Source organism: Pseudorca crassidens, chromosome 20 (genome assembly GCF_039906515.1).
Source record: "Pseudorca crassidens isolate mPseCra1 chromosome 20, mPseCra1.hap1, whole genome shotgun sequence".
Classification (NCBI taxonomy): domain Eukaryota; kingdom Metazoa; phylum Chordata; class Mammalia; order Artiodactyla; family Delphinidae; genus Pseudorca; species Pseudorca crassidens.
The window spans coordinates 27461887-27476030 of NC_090315.1; the positions used below are offsets into that span (position 1 = coordinate 27461887).

The 14144-nt window shown below is 44.7% G+C and overlaps 1 long non-coding RNA gene across 4 annotated transcripts in view; it reads left to right on the forward strand.

Moving 5' to 3' along the window:
- Positions 1–2419: 2419 nt before the first annotated feature.
- LOC137214448 (uncharacterized) overlaps positions 2420–14144 on the forward strand; it is a 50830-nt gene continuing 39105 nt past the window's right edge. For 2 of the 4 annotated variants that reach the window (XR_010938914.1, XR_010938913.1), the window contains exons 1-4: positions 2420–3303; positions 6375–6513; positions 7245–7385; positions 13033–13173. This is a non-coding gene — a long non-coding RNA (uncharacterized lncRNA). The remainder of the gene's footprint in view (positions 3304–6374; positions 6514–7244; positions 7386–13032; positions 13174–14144) is intronic. The other 2 variants (XR_010938912.1, XR_010938915.1) reach the window with 1 other exon arrangement.

Sequence of the window (14144 nt, forward strand, 5' to 3'; positions counted from 1 at the left end):
GTTAATGCTTTACTCATGAACTAGACAGAGTCCAGTGACTGGCACAACTGGATACCCTCAGGCCTTCTCTTCTTCCCCCTCCCTCCTGGGCAGGTGGGGAGGCCCCTTCTGTGAGACAGAGAGCAGACGAGAACTTGCTCTCGGCAGAAAGGCTGGCTCCCCGAAGAAGGCGGCCAAGCTGAGCATGCTCAGTGTCTTCCCCCAGACTCATCCATCAGACAACTCAGTCCTCCCACAGAGAACAGGGAGTGATGGGTAGGGAGACAGGCCAACAGAGATGGTCTGACTGGTCTTCCTCCACGTGGAAATATGACGAATATGAGAAAAAGAGTGTCCCAGCAGTGACAAGGGCTCTGCCAAGGAGAAGCTGTGTTTGTGCTACTCAACACAGGCTGGACAGGGAAGACCTCTTTGAGGGGTTGACATTTGAGCAGTGATCTGGATGGGGGGCCGTGGGGACATCTGGAGAAGAGCTTCTAGGCAGAGACAGTGGTTAGTGTGTTTGCAGAGCAGCAGGGAGGCCCGTGTGCCTGAAGCTGGGGGCGGGGCATGAGAAGAGGAGAAGGGATTGAGGTTTAGAGGTGGGCAGAGGCCAGAGCATGGGGGCCAAGTGCACCTGGGAAGGATGTCAGACTTTATTTTACATGTGATGGGAAGTCACCAGAAGGTGATCAATGTTCCTTGATAAGTGGGGTCTCCAAGTCACAAAGGCAAGGGCTTCAGTGTCCTGGTAGTTAGGTTTCCTGTTTGTTGGAGGTGTGGCTGAGCCAGGAAGAAGGGGCTGCAGGGCTCCTGTGTGTTGGTGAGGCCACCAAGCTGGAGGGGTGGAGACTCCAGGTGCTCAGTCACGTGCACTGCGATCGGGTCCAACACCTGGCTGGTTACAGGCACTTTCAGAACAAAATGGCCAAACAAAAGGTGTTTGCTTTGCAAGACTTCCGGTCTGAGCCACATGGGCAGTGGAATTTCAGATACCAAACTTCACGTGAGTGCCTATGTAATGTTCAGGGCATTCTACAGACACTGGGTGGGACGGAGGGGCAGCGATGACTACAGTGGGCTCTGCTTGTCTTCCTGGAGAAGGAGAAGGAAGGTGATGTCTCCATAATGAAAGGGAGAATGCTGTCACCACCACAGGGAGTGCTGAGGGCCCTCAGAAGATGCAGAGACCACATACGAGAAGGGGATTGGCTGAAGTTGCTGTGGCATGGAAGATATGCTATACAAACTTACGAGTATATTATATACACTGCTTTTCCAAATACTCCTTGCAGGCTTAACCCTACGTGAGGAACTGGGCTATGCACCCAGCACTTACAACAGTAGGTGTTCTGCAAATTATTGATTGGCTGACTCTACACAGATGATCCTGTTTAGCGCCTACACACAACTCTATGAAGTAGGCATCATGCCCATTTTACAGATGAAGAAACTGAGACTTAGGGGGGTTAAGGAACTTGTCTGAAGTCCCCGCCACCAGGAAGTGATAGAGGCAGGACTGGCACAGCAGTTCTTCAGTATTGAAGACTTCTCCGCAGAAGCAGAAAGGGTAGAGGCCTACCTCGGTTCCCCTCCAACTCTCTGGCTGGTCAACATCTAAGGGCCTCCTCACCCTGAGATGCTGTCTTTCTTTCCATAGAAAGGGTGGGGCAGGCTCACAGGAAGCTGGGTCACCACCCTTTGCCTCCGGCTTCCCAGAGTAAAAAATAACTTGCTGTTCCCGGAAGTATGTGCATACTGCAGGAAGGACATGGAATATTAGTCAAGGCTCCCTTTGTTCTGCAGCTGCGGTAAAAAATGTAGCTGCCTCTCTCTCCAGCTCCGCTCCCTTCTCTCCCATCACCACCTCTTGTCTCCTCTCATTCAGAATAACTGGGAGAGCTTGTACTGGAATTCCAGTTTTTCCTAAAGTGTGGAAAACTCGTCCCTGCTGGTATGGCAAACGATCTTCACTGGGAAACAGCCAGACTTCTAAGGAATCGTAATTGTTATGTATGTCTTTCTACAGTCCTGTTTTTGGCAAGAAATACCGGGCTTCCAGTTATTACAACAATCAAATATTTCCCTCATAATTATATTTAAATTTAAAACGTGAGTTGATTTTAAGAAAAATGTTAACCGGTTAACAACTCCGGTGGTGTGGAGATACGGCCAGAATCACAAACAAGGATGTAAAGGGCTTGAGCGTGGGAAATACTCATCTTAGTTCAGAGCCCAGTACACCATCTCTTAAGAAGGGCTGTGCGAATACCGGCAAATTTTTTGGAAGAGCCCCGTTGGTGAGTCTAAGGGCTGGCTCTAGGCCGGCCCAGGAGCTGGAAGGACAGGAGTCTTGGCTGTGCCATTCCCCCTGGGGGCCTGCGTGAGCCTCCTGGCTCTGGGCCGAGTTCCCCTTTTCTGCAATTGAGGAGGTTGCTGCCCTTCCAGCCGGCGCCTTCTCCTTCTTTCACCCTCCTGCCAGCTCTGGAGCTTAGACCAGGAGACAGTGTAAGGGGAAACGATTTCATGTTTCACATGCACACTCGCTTCCTTATCAAATACTCCTTGCGCCCCTCTGTGCACCGGGCACCTCTGCTCTCTCTAGGAAAGTCGTTACTTAAGGCCGTCTTGTCTCGGCCACCAAAGCCCAGGGCGCCACCTGCTGTCCCCATGGAGCCAGTGCAGCCTCCGATTTCGAGCCCCCTTCATCCGGAGGGAGAGGATGAGAATCCCCGGGAAATCCGGGGACGCAGGTCTTTTGCGAGCAGTTGGGAAGGCCGAAAGGGGATGCAAAGTAAATGGATGTGGGCAATTGGAAGAAAAGCCTCCCACGGATGGAGGGGCCCGGAGAGAACCGAAGGAAAGTGGGCAGCCGCCGCCGCCGCGTCTCGCCGTGCTTTTCTCTGGGATAAACGCTTACCACTGGCACCTCCAGGCGACCAAGGGGCACTGGGTCTGCTCCCCACCGCATCCCCGGGTGTGGATAGAGCAGCTGGGGAGCTGCATCAGAATCTCAATAAATGGATGATGAATCAATTTAATTGGGACAGTGCATTCTTTTTCGCTGCTTTAAGTGGAAAGGAAAGCGATGCAAGATTCAAGGTACAGAAAAGGCACCTCCTCCCCCCGCCGCCCCGCAACACACACGGAAATTGCTCCCCAAAGCTCTCTTTCTCAGCAGTCTCAGCGAGGAGGTTGGAACTCCTCTGCGTCCAGAATGACATCTCCATGTCCGTCCGCCTGGGCCTGCCACCTCCCGCCCCCACCGCCAGCGCCCGCCCTCCTTCGCCTGGTGGACGCTTGAGCAAACAGCTCAAAGTCCAGGTAGGTTTTGCAGCTGGATGCCGGGGTGCAACCAGGAGCACAGGCTCTCCACCTAAGGTGTTCTCTCGCTTTGGTCTGAGTTGGTGGTGGGGAGGGGGGGTGTTAGAATCGGAGTACTCTGGTCTCACCAGTAGATTCTGGGGCAGTAGGTTTGGAGTGGAGTCCTGGGAGGCAGTCTCCCCCGCCCCTCCCCCCCGCGATTCTTGTCCTTCAAGGGTTGCACACCACTGCACTGGCCTGAAAGGCACTCCTTTGTCCAGGCTTCTTCCAGGCGCAGTGAAAAAATAATTGATTGTGGATGGGGAACTTACTTCCTGCGAGGTACTGCACCTGGGCTTCATGAGAATTCTCATTTAATGCTCACCACTGCCCTTTGAGGGGGCACCGTCTTTCTGTACATTTTAAAGAAAGGGGAGACTAAAGCTTAGAGGATTACTTGACTTGCCCCAGTCCAGTAAATGGCAGGGACAGGATTGGAATTCAATTCATTCTGATTTCAAAGCACTTTTTCCCTAACTTTTCCCAGTACAACAATTCTCTTTTTTCACGTTATTTGGGTATAACGATTTTAGAGTTAATTTTTAAAATAGGCAATACAGGTATGTGGTTCAAAAATTTTTCAAAGTACTAAAATATATTCAGTACCATTGCAAAGCAATGTGAATACACTTAACATTCCTGACAACTGCGCTTGAAAATTTAAAGATGGTGACTTTTATGTTATGTGTTTTTTTTTTAACCACAATTTTTAAAAAGAGGCGTTCAGTAGGAGGATTCTCTCTTGCCTTTGTCCCCTGTCTGTCTGGTGACCCCTCACCATGGGTAACCATCGCTATTAGTTTTATATGGATCTTTCCTTTTTAAAGTACACACGAATACATACAAATACATCCCCCCCCCTTCCTTTTTTGCACAAAGAGTAACAAACTGTCCGTACCAATCTGCATCTTGTTATTGTCATAGGACACTATATCTTGGAGAACTTTCTATATCAGAACTTCAAGAGCCCCTCATTCCTTTTTAAAATTAATTAATAATTAAAAATTTTAAATTGAGGTATAATCAACGTAACATTGTATTAGTTTCAGGTGTACAACCTAATGATTCAACATCTTATACCTTAACTACAGTAAGTCTAGTTAACAGAAACTTTTTCTTGTGATGATGACTTTTAATATCTATTAGCAACTTTCAGATATTCAGTACAGTATTATTAACTAGAGCTGCCATGCTGTACATTACATCCCCATGACATCTCTTTTCTAACTGGAAGTTTGTACCTTTTAACCCCCTTTGCCCATATTCTCCATCCTCCCACCCCCTCCTCTGTAGCTATGGGTGTGGTTTTCGTTTGCTTGTTTTTTACATTTCACATATAAGTGAGATCGTATGGTATTTGTCTTTCTCTGACTTGCTTCGCCTAGCATAATACCCTCAAGGCCCACCCATGTTGTTGCACATGGCAGGATTTCCTTCTTTTTTATTTTTTAATGATTGAATGGTATTCCATTGTGTATATACATATACATCACACCTCCTTTATCCATTCACCCATGGATACTTAAGTTGTTTCCACATCTCGGCTATTGTAAATAATGCCGCAGCTCATTGCTTCTGTTAGCTGCTAGGGTAGCTCATTGTACAGAGACCATAGTTTCTGCTCACCACTCCCCTGCTGATGGGCCTTAAGATATTTTCCAGTCTCTTGAAGACATATTGGTAACTAGCACCCAGAGGAGCCCGTTCAACTTACCTAGAGTTTAAACCATGACCTCAAAATAAAATGTATGGCTTAGACTCACCCTTGAAAACCGACAGCCCCATGTTCAAGACTCGGCCCCTTGCCTCAGTAAATCCCAGGCTGTTTTTCCTCCAGTGCTGGAATGGATAACGTGCCATATGGAGTAGCAGGTGTGCATTTAGGGGCCTTGGGGTCCAAATCAAGTGTCTTTACACACTGCAGTCACCCACGTTGTGGTCAGCTCACACCGTGAGAGACTTTTGGCATACAGGGCCCAGCAGATTCACAGCCCCCATCTCATGCCCTCTCTGGGCTTGTTGGGTGGAGTGGTGGGTGGAGTCACTCAAGATATTAAACTTCTTTTGGGGGGTAGGTGGGAAGATGCATACAAATGAATTAATGTAAGTTGCACACGAGGGTGCTGGGGTGCCACCTCTTGCTGTGCTGCATGGTAGTGGTCACTCTCCATAGGTGCTCTGATGGCCCTTCCATTAGCGCTTTCTCCCACTGTCCCTCATTAAACCGTGAGCTCCTGAAAACCCGAAGTGGAGACCTCGTTGTTCCTTGCCATTCTCACAGCCTTGAAAGTATGACTGGGGCACAGGCAACGCTGGGTGTTGACCACGTGCCAGGGGCCTGCTCAGCACCTTATTCAATTGCCTCACTTAATCCTGGTAACAACTCCCTGAAGTAGGTGCTATTGTTATTCTCAGTTTTGAGATGAAGAAAATGAGGCACAGAGAGGTCAGGCTACCTGTCAAAGTCACACAGCTCCTAAGTGGCAGAGTTGAGATTGTGAGTCTGGGAGGTTTGGCTCCAGAATCTGTCCTCTTCACTGCTCTGCTGCCTCCGTGACCTTTCCTCTTTGTCCTGGATAGTGAGGGAGGAAAGCTGGATCGTGTTAACTTTAATACTTGCTTTAGCAAAAGTGTATTGTGAGCCTCGGCTCTGCTACTAATTAGCTGTTTTGACCTTGAGACAGTTAGTTAATGTTTTTGTTTCTCATCCATAAAGCAGGGACAATAGTACTGAGTGCATGTGGCTATCGTGAGGGTTCAGTGAATTAGGACATATGAGGAGCTTACACAGAGTAAGCATTCAAAGAGTGTATGCTGCTAGGCAATGGGCCAGGTCCTTTAGGCTCTTGGTACTCAAGGCAGCATGGGCATCACCTGAGAGCTTGTTAGAAACGCAGAATCCCAGGCCCCTCCCCAGACCAGCTGAATCAGAATCTGCGTTTTAGCAAGGTCCCTAGGTGATTTGCAAGTGCATTAAAGTCTGAGAGAGCTCTGCTCTGTAGCAATGACTTTCAATCCCCCTTCTCCCTCAGAATCCCAGGCCTGACTCCTGAAACCCTGCATGGCGTGCGGGGGTGAGGCTGGACCATCCAGTTTTATCAGCTCCTTCAGCCTCTTCTGAAGGTTGGGGACCAGCCAGGCTTGGGAACCCAGCTCTAAGAGCCAGCAGAGGTGAGTGAATGAAGCAGTTTCTGCACTTTTTTTTCTTTTCTTTTTTTTTTTTGTGGTACGTGGGCCTCTCATTGTTGTGGCCTCTCCCGTTGCGGAGCACAGGCTCCGGACGCGCAGGCCCAGCAGCCATGGCTCACGGGCCCAGCCGCTCCGAGGCATGTGGGATCCTCCCGGACTGGGGCACGAACCCGTGTCCCCTGCATCGGCAGGTGGACTCTCAACCACTGCACCACAAGGGAAGCCCAGTTTCTGCACTTTTGATGTGACAGGGTAGACACTCTTTTGGCTGTAGTGCCCAAACTTTTTAATCTTTTTCTGGGTCTGTCTTTCATCCTTGCCCAACCTGGAATTTTGAGAAATGAAGCTTTAGTGACTCACGCAAGAAAGGAGGTCAGAGACAAGAGTGCCACCCTGTGGCAAGAGCCTGGCATTACCATCCAGAAAGCCGCTGGTGAGGATAAGAACTGAGTGACTTCTGTCTGTGGTAACAGGATGTTGATAGCTACGTCCTACTGAGCCTTTCTTATATGTCGGGCACTGTGCCAAGTCTTCCTCATGGATTAGTTTATTTGAAGCAGGTACTATTGTTACCCCCATGTTGCAGAGGTAGAGAGGGATGAGGTGATTTGATCAGGCTCCCTCAGAGGTGAAGGCTGGAGCTGGGAGGGAACTCAGGGCAGCCTGGCTCTAGAGCAAACAATTATAACAGTTTTGATATATTTCCTCTGTAGCAAAAGAAGAAGGCCTTTCTGGTGTGGACCCCCAAATTTTCGACTATTTTTAGACCTGTGCTATTTTGTTTACTGGAGCCGGGCAGTCAGAGACCTGGGTTCTGGCATGAGCGCCCCTCTCTTCTACCCAGGGAGTTGCAGGTAAGTCATTCACCTAATCTTTCTGAGTTTGTAGAAGAGGGGGTAATACTATTTGAGCTGTTTACATTATAGCATCTCTGCATGCTCTGCAAGAAGGCAGCATCTACAAGCCAAGGAGAGAGACCTCTGGAGAAATCAACGCTGCCAACAACTTGATCTCAGACTTACAGACTCCAGAACTGTGAGGAAATACATTTCTGTTGTTTAAGCCTTCCAGTCTGTGGTAATTTGTTGTGGCAGCCCTAGCAGACTAATATAAGCCCCCAAAAGCAATAACCTCAATCCAGACAGAGCATATACAGTGGAAGCTCTGTTTAAAAAATGGGGTCTCCCTATGGAGAACAGTATGGAGGTTCCTTAAAAAACTAAAAATAGAACTACCATATGATCTAGCGATCCCACTCTGGGCATACATACAGAGAAAACTATGATTTGAAAAGATGCATGCACCCCAATGTTCATTGAAGCACTATTTACAACAACCAAGACATGGAAGCAACCCAAGTGTCCATCAACAGATGAATGGTTAAAGAAGATGTAGTATATATGTGCAATGGAATATTACTCAGCCATAAAAAAGAATGAAATAATGTTATTTTGCAGGAACATGGATGGACCTAGAGATTATCATACTAAGTGAAGTAAACCAGACAGAGAAAGATAAATATCATATGATATAGCTTATATGTGAAATCTAAAAAAAGTGATACAGATGAACTTACTTACAAAACAGAAATAGACTTACAGACATAGAAGACAAACTTATGGTTACCAAAGGGGAAAAGGCAGGAAGGGATAAATTAGGAGTTTGGGATTAACATATACACACTACTATATGTAAAATAGATAACCAACAAGGACCTACTGTATACTGAATATTTTGTAATAACCTATAAGGGAAAAGAATCTGAAAAAAAATGATATATATGTGTGTATAACTGAATCATTTTGCTGTACAATTGAAACTAACACAACATTGTAAATCAACTATACTTCAATAAAAAAATTAAAATTAAAAATAAAAAGGGGGTTTGGGTTGACTAGTGTTACTATCATGTTGAGGCCTGGTCTTGGGTCACAGTGGTGACTTCAGGTGGTGTTTCCCAGAGTGTGGTATGTGGAACATGGTGGTACATGAAATGATGTTAGAGGTTATATGGATGAATGTAATTCTATATATATAATTTTTTAAATTAGGAAAATATTAACATATCATACTCATGACTTCATGGTTATTATTGTTTAGAGTGAGCTAAGTTAAAAAATAATAAACTGAGGCTTCCCTGGTGGTGCAGTGGTTGAGAGTCCGCCTGTCGATGCAGGGGACACGGGTTCCTGCCCCAGTCCGGGAAGATCCCACACGCCGCGGAGCGGCTGGGCCTGTGAGCCATGGCCGCTTAGCCTGCGCGTCCGGAGCCTGTGCTTCGCAACGGGAGAGGCCACAGCAGTTAGAGGCCCATGTACCACAAAAACAACAACAAAAAAAAAAACAAAAAAAAACTGATTTGAAGTTGATTTAAAGAAAATTAGATTAGTTGGGTGATAAGTGAATATAACAATGTTGGCAGAATAATGAAGGTGTATTCACATGACTGCCATTGGGGGAAATGCTGAGCTGAGGACTGACTGTATTTCTGGGAAGATGGCTGTGTGTTGAGAAAGGCTGCTGCCATGTGCATTCCCCCACAAAGTGCTACACCTCTGTTTATGGATCTGAATGAGCTTGAATTTTAAAATGATTCAGTACAACATAGCTGCTCCAAACTGCTAAGTCCACCATAGATTGAATTACACAGAAAAGAGGGAACGGAGCTGGGGAAAAGGACTTGGACTGTAAGAAAGGGAATTCCGACTTCCCTGGTAGTGCAGTGGTTAAGAATCCACCTGCCAGCTAACACATATCCTTCTCAAACTCTTCCAAAATATAACAGAGGGAGGAACACTCCCAAACTCATTCTACAAGGCCACCATCACCCTGATACCAAAACCAGACAAAGACGTCACAAAGAAAGAAAATTACAGACCAGTATCATTGATGAACACAGATGCAAAATTCCTCAACAAAATACTAGCAAACAGAATCCAACAGCACATTAAAAGGATCATACACCGTGATCAAGTGGGGTTTATCGCAGGAATCCAAGGATTCTTCAATATATGCAAATCAATCAATGTGATAAACCATGTTAACAAATTGAAAGAGAAAAACCATATGATCATCTCAATAGATGCAGAAAAAGCTTTCAACACAATTCAACACCCATTTATGATAAAAACTCTCCAGAAAGTAGGCATAAAGGGAACTTTCCTCAACATAATAAAGGCCATATATGACAAACCCACAGCCAACATAACATCATTCTCAATGGTGAAAAACTGAAACCATTTCCACTAAGATCAGGAACAAGACAAGTTTGCCCACTCTCATCACTCTTATTCAACATAGTTTTGGAAGTTTTAGCCACAGCAATCAGAGAAGAAAAAGAAATAAAAGGAATCCAAAATCAGAAAAGAAGTAAAACTGTCACTATTTGCAGATGACATGATACTATACATAGAGAGTCTCAAAGATGCTACCAGAAAACTACTAGAGTGAATCAATGAATTTGGTAAAGCAGCAGGATATAAAGTTAATGCACAGAAATCTCTTGCATACACTAATAATGAAAAACCTGAAAGAGAAATTAAGGAAACACTCCCATTTACCATTGCAACAAAAAGAATAAAATACCTAGGAATAAACCTACCTAAGGAGACAAAAGACCCGTATGCAGAAAACTATAAGACACTGTTGAAAGAAAGTAAAGACGATAACAAACAGATGGAGGGAAATACCATGTTTTTGGATTGGAAGAATCAACATTGTGAAAATGACTATACTACCCAAAGCAATCTACAGATTCAATGCAACCCCTATCAAACTACCAATGACATTTTTCACAGAACTATAACAAAAAATTTCACAATTTGTATGGAAACATAAAAGATCCTGATGAGCCAAAGCAATCTTTAGAAAGAAAAATGGAGCTGGAGGAATCAGGCTTCCAGACTTCAGACTATACTACAAAGCTACAGTAATCAAGACAATATGGTACTGGCACAAAAACAGAAACATAGATCTATGGAACAGGATAGAAAGCCCAGAGATAAACCCATGCACATATGGTCACCTTATCTTTGATAAAGGAGGCAAGAATATACAGTGGAGAAAAGACAGCCTCTTTAATAAGTGGTGCTGGGAAAACTGGACAGCTACATGTACAAGAATGAAATTAGAACACTCCCTAACACCATACACAAAAATAAACTCAAAATGGATTAAAGACCTAAATGTAAGAAATGGAAATAAAAACAAAAATAAACAAATGGGACCTAGTGAAACTTAAAAGCTTTTGCACAGCAAAGCAAACCATAAACAAGAGGAAAAGACAACACTCAGAATGGTAGAAAATATTTGCAAATGGAGCAACTGACAAAGGATTAATCTCCAAAATATACAGGGAGCTTATGCAGCTCAATATCAAAAAAGAACAAACAACCCAATCCAAAAATGGGCAGAAGACCTATATAGACATTTCTCCAAAGAAGATATACAGATTGCCAACAAACACATGAAAGGATGCTCAATATCACTAATCATTAGAGAAATGCAAATGAAAACTACAATTAGGTATCACCTCACACCAGTCAGAATGGCCATCATCAAAAAATCTACAGACAATAAATGCTGGAGAGGGTGTGGAGAAAAGGGGACCCTGTTGCACTGTTGGTGGGAATGTGAATTGATACAGCCACTATGGAGGTTCCTTAAAAAACTAAAAATAGAACTACCATAAGACCCAGCAATCCCACTACTGGGCATATACCCTGAGAAAACCATAATTCAAAAGAGTCATGTACCACAATGTTTTTGCAGCTCTATTTACAGTAGCCAGGACATGGAAGCAACCTAAGTGTCTATAGACAGATGAATGGATAAAGAAGATGTGGCACATATATACAATGGAATATTACTCAGCCATAAAAAGAAACGAAATTGAGTTATTTGTAGTGAGGTGGATGGACCTACAGACTCATACAGAGTGAAATAAGTCAGAAAGAGAAAAACAAATACCATATGCTAACATATGTATATAGAATCTAAAAGAAAAAAAAAGGTTCTGAAGAGCCTAGGGGCAGGAAAGGAACAAAGATGCAGAGGTAGAGAATGGACTTTAGGACACGGGGAGGGGGAAGTGTAAGCTGGGACGAAGTGAGAGAGTGGCATGGACATATTATACACTACCAAATGTAAAATAGACAGCTAGTGGGAAGCAGCTGCATAGCACAGGGAGATCAGCTATGTGCTTTGTGATCACCTAGAGGGGTGGGATAGGGAGGGTGGGGGGGAGACGCAAGAGGGAGGAGATATGGGGATATATGTATATGCATAGCTGATTCACTTTGTTATACAGCAGAAACTAACACACCATTGTAAAGCAATTATACTCCAAAAAAGATGTTTAAAAAAATAAAAAAATAAAAATAAACCTTAAAAAGAAAAAAGGAATCCGCCTGCCAATGCAGGGGACACGGGTTCGATCCCTAGCCCAGGAAGATCCTACATGCTGCAGAGCAGCTAAGCCCGTGTGCCTTAACTACTGATCCTGTGCTCTATAGCCCATGAGCCTCAACTACTGAAGCCCATATGCTTAGAGCCCATGCTGTACAACAGGAGAAGCCACCGCAATGAGAAGTTCGTGCACCGCAAGGAAGAGTAGTCCTGGCTCGCCGCAACTAGAGAAAGCCCATGCACTGCAACGAAGACCCAACGCAGCCAAAGATATAAATAAACAAACAAACAAACAAATAAATAAATAAATAAAAGGGAATTCCTATGGAATAAGGTGCCTGCTCCATGTTCAGCACACACATCGAGAGAAGGGAAAACTGTCCTGTCAAGATCCGTTGAGGAAATGAGAGAAGAGAGAAAATGCAGGAGGAGTGGGACAAAATGCCAGTCGCTTACAATTGCTTAGCCCTTAGCAATTGGCAAAGGTCTTACAGGCCTGTTTTCTTGACTGGATTCAATGATATTCTGTAGTCAAGCTGGGTGGGACATGGGGAACTCTTAAACACTGTGTTCTCCTGCACCTCCCTTCCCAGTCCCCTTGGCCTGGCTCCTGCTTCATCACTCCAGCAAGCAGACCCCTCAAAGTCACCAGGGCTCTTGATGATCACCCCAGTTTTGCAGACAAGGAGCCAAGGGCCACCAAAGTGAAGCCACTTCCTTGACTAAGGCTGTCCAGCTGGTGGGGGGCAAAGCTGAGGAGCTTTTTGTTCCTCACTCTAGGGCTTGTTACGACCTAGTATTTCCCTTTCTTTACCTGTTTGCAGGACTGTTGTATGGATGTGACACTACTCTGTCTGGGCAGCTTAAGAGTAAATCTGGGCCTCAGTGGGAGAAGATGTCAGCAGAGGGTGGAGCTGGTAGGAGAGGGTAAGGCCAGAGGCAAGTTTCAGCTCTGTTATCTCACCAAGAAAATTCTCCTGACTTCCTTGTTTCAGTGGTGTCATGCTTAAAGTCTCCAGGCCTGAGATTTTTAAAAAACAACTTTACTGAGGTATAATATACGTACAATAACATGCATCCCCTTTTTGTGTGCAGTTCCACGAGTGTTGATAAATGTTTGCACCCAGGTGTCCACCACATTCAAATATAGAACAGTGCTGTCACTCCACGTTTCCTTGTACCCACGGACCTCTGTTCTGCCACGAAAGATTAGATTTGCCATTTCTAGAGCTTCCTGTAAATAGAAACATGCAGTAAGTATTCTTTCATGTCCGGCTCTCTCAGCATGTTTTGAGACTCATCCAAGTCACGTGTATTAATTTTTTTTTCTGACTAGTTTCCATTGTATGTATATACCCTAATTTTTTCATTCATTTATCTCTTGGTGGACATTTGAGTTGTTTCCAGTTTTTGTCTAATATGAGTGAAGCTGCCATGAACATTCCTTAAGATTTTGTGTGGAGTTATACTTCCATTTCTCTTAGGTAGATACCTAGGAGTGGGATTGCTGAGTCATACTATAATGGGTAGCCTTTAAAAGGAAAATGCCAAATTATTTTTCAAAGCGATTTTGCCATTTTACATTCCCTTTAGCAATGTATAAGGGTCTTGGGTTGGGTTGCTCCGTGTCTATACCAATGCTTGATAATATCGGTCTTTTGATTTTTTTTTTTAAACCTGACTGTTTTCTTATTTTTAGCACTGTGGGTTTTTTGTTGTTGTTTTGATTTGGTTTGGTTGTTTTTTTAAAAATATTTATTTATTTATTTTTATTTTTGGCTGCATCAGGTCTTAGTTGCAGCACGCAGGATCTTTTGTTGCGATTTTCGGGCTTCTCTCTAGTTGTGGTGTGTGGGCTCCAGGGCATGTGGGCTCCGTAGTTGTAGCACATGGGCTCCAGAGTACATGGGCTCTGTAGTTGCAGCACTCAGGCTCTCTAGTTGTGGCATGTGGGCTCAGTAGTTGTGGTGTGCAGACTTAGTTGCCCCACGGCCTGTGGGATCTTAATTCCCCACCTAGGGTTTGAACCCGTGTCCCCTGTATTGGAAGGTGGATTCTTAACCACTGGACCACCAGGGAAGTCCCAATGTTGGTCTTTTTAATATTAGCTATTTTATTGAGTGTGCAGTGGCATCTCTTCATTTTGATTTTAACTTGGACTTTCTTGATGACTAATGATGTTGAGTATCTTTTCATGGACTTATTGG